Source organism: Leucoraja erinacea, chromosome 27, assembly GCF_028641065.1.
Source record: "Leucoraja erinacea ecotype New England chromosome 27, Leri_hhj_1, whole genome shotgun sequence".
NCBI lineage: Eukaryota > Metazoa > Chordata > Chondrichthyes > Rajiformes > Rajidae > Leucoraja > Leucoraja erinaceus.
In genome coordinates, this window is record NC_073403.1 from 11972553 (window position 1) to 11975805 (window position 3253).

The following is a 3253-nucleotide window of genomic DNA, read 5'->3' on the forward strand; positions in this document are numbered from 1 at the left end:
TTTAAAAGGATACTGGGATGAGGATAGGTGATTGTGAGTGGGAAATTTGTTATACTGATTGTATTGGGAAGGGTGATGGGTTGTATATATATATGACTAAGAGATATTGTATAGTATATAGAAACATAGAAACATAGAAATTAGGTGCAGGAGTAGGCCATTTGGCCCTTCGAGCCTGCACCGCCATTCAATATGATCATGGCTGATCATCCAACTCAGTATCCCGTACCTGCCTTCTCTCCATACCCCCTGATCCCCTTAGCCACAAGGGTCACATCTAACTCCCTCTTAAATATAGCTATGGTATATGATGGTTCTATCTTTTCTTTTTTCTTTTCTTCTCTCTTTTTTGTATGGCTTTGTAAATACTTGATTAGTGTATAAAGGTAAATAATTAGGTGTACATATAGCTGCTGGTGTACATATGGTGTACATATAGCTGCTAAATCTGTATAAGATAATTGAATAAGCAGTTGAATAAGGGGTGGGAATTAATAAGCTTTGGCTTCTTCCTGCTCCTTTTCGGACACATACGATTTCATTTATTTATAGATATTGTTTATGACACTTTATAAATATTCTTGTTTTGTTTTTTGTATGCTGTTTCACACTTGCTTTTTATTCTTTTATTCTGTTTGAAATAAATAAAAAGACAAACAAATAAATAAATAAATAAATAGAGAAATAGATAAATAAATAGATGGATGAATAAATAAATGGATGGATGGATGTCTGGTCCATCACTGAGTTATGAAGTTCTCAGGTTTGAATGGATCAACACCCAGCAGAACAGTTTGTTCAGTAGAAAGATAAAGGATAAAGAGATTTTCTGTGGAATGACAGCAATTGAAAGTGTGGTGGACATACAATGTCCCACCTGTCACGAGAGAGAAAGATGTGATTTATTAACCACAAAGACAAGTGTGTTCCAAAGAGATTTTTATTGAGTTGAAACAAAGACAGCCAAACCACTGTGGAGGTACCTGTCACACATGCTGCACTTAAACGACAGAACTGCCCTCAGGGCTTGGAGGCCCAGCTTCAGGTCCTGATGTTGCAATGCTCTTATGTTCCCACGGCAACATAGTGTGTAGTAGTTAGTGGTTCATTTCTCCTTAAGTGCTGCCAAGCAGCTCTAGTGAAACCGAGTTTGACCCTGATCTTCAGTACTGTCTGTGCGGAGTTTGTATGTTTCCCTCTGATCACATGGATTTCCATTGTGAGCTTTAATTTCCTTCTACAACCTAAGGATGGCTTGGTAGGTTACATTGGCTGCTAAGAATTAGCCCTAGCATTAGAAAGTGGTAATGAAGCAAAGGGAAGCTGATGGACATGAGGTTGAGATAAAGTTGCAAGGCCACAGGGAAATAAGGAGAGGATTGATGGGATTACACTGCTGGAGACCAGCTCTGATCTGATGCACTCAATGGCCTCCTCAGTAGGCAATCCTTACTTTTTTCTAATTCCCAATGTTCTCAATATTTTGACATTTTTTACAACATTGGATGATTGCAGATGATGGGGAGAAGGCAGGAGAATGGGGTTAGAAGGGAGAGATAGATCAGCCATGATTGAATGGCGATGTAGGATCAAATGGCCTAATTCTACTATCCCTAATGACCTTATTATCACACAGAACCTTCCAGCTCATTAACACATCGATTATTTTAATTTCACCATCAAGCCAGAAGCCAGGAATTTAAACACCACTCCAGAATTTGTGTATGTGATCTAGATTCTCTCTTCCATGCCACACAGATGCAGTTATTGTTTCTCCAATGAGATACTGTAAGTTTTGTCTACTGTCCGGGTACTTGTCAATGATCCCATGCTGCAGAAAGAATGGCAGTGCCATCTCAGGGCAAACAGCAATGCCGAGCATCAAATGTTTCCAGGTTAGAGGATGCCACCAGGATGGAGGACAATCACATTCTGGGCTTGTGAGTAGGTCGGAAATTATTTTGTATTCTGGCCCATCAAGAAACCAGAGAATGTGATAATGAGAGACAGAAAGAAAGAGGGGGAAAGAGCGGGAGAGAAAGAAGGATGGGGGAAGGAAGGAAGGAAGGAAGGAAGGAAGGAAGGAAGGAAGGAAGGAGGGAAGGAAGGAAGGAAAGGAAGGAAGGAAGGAAGGAAGAAAGGAAGAAGGAAGGAAGAAAGGAAGAAAGGAAGGAAGGAAGAAAGGAAGAAAGGAAGGAAGGAAGGAAGGAAGAAAGGAAGAGAAGAAAGAAAGTGAGAAAGTGTGATAGAAAGGGGGAAAGAGAAAAAAATATACAAAAAGAGCTAGGAAAAAGAAAGAGGATGGAGAAAGGTGGAAAGAAATGGACGTGTGTGTAAGAGGAAGAGAGAGAGAGAGAGAGAGAGAGAGAGAGAGAGAGAGAGAGAGAGTGAGAGAGAGATAGAATTGAAAACAATAATACAACAGTTGCAATTCCAAAATCATCAGGTGACATATCCTTATCAACATTTATTCTTCCACTAAAGCTATTAATTCCACTCTCGTTATGTCCAAATTGCAAGTTTTATTTGAATAATAAAACAAGTAATGGCTTACCAAAAATAATTTACAGTATTTGGTCAGATGCCAAATCAATGAATGTTTTAATTCCTTCTATGAAGAAGATTTACAATATCTGGTCATCAAGAAAAACAAACAGTACTTGAAACATTCAGCAGATAAAGAGGCATCTGTGGAAAGTGAATGTGTTCATGATTCAGTCTGAGAGTGGAACAGGGGAAAGAGAGAAACAAATTAGTTTCAGATGCACAAAAGTAGAACAAAGGAAACATCTGTGATAGAGTGAGACCGAATGGTTTAAAGAAGTGGTTAGAAGTGTACTATGCTTCTTTGCGGCCTGTTAGTTGTGAGGCTGTAGGACATGGACACCAAGCCAGATTATACCAGCACAAAAAGAAAATTTGAGCCAAAATGACAACAAGCAGAAACGACCAGTTCCAATACTGAGGGCTGCCGAGATGGAAGATGAGGCATTGTTCCTCCCTCCAGCTTGTCTTGGGCATTGTGGTAGGAGATCACAGACAGGGAGATCTGAGTAGGAGTTGGATGGAGAATTAAAGCGCAGATTCCTCCAATCTGCTGCCTTCAGTGCTCACTATGTGGTTTCCCCAATATTGGAGAATCCAATTGAAGGTTGGCCAATTGTTTTGAGGATTTCTATGTTCTGTCCATGGGAGTGATCAGTCCTTATCGTCCTTAAACCAAGTTGTAGTCTTCAAACCAAGAGTCTGATGG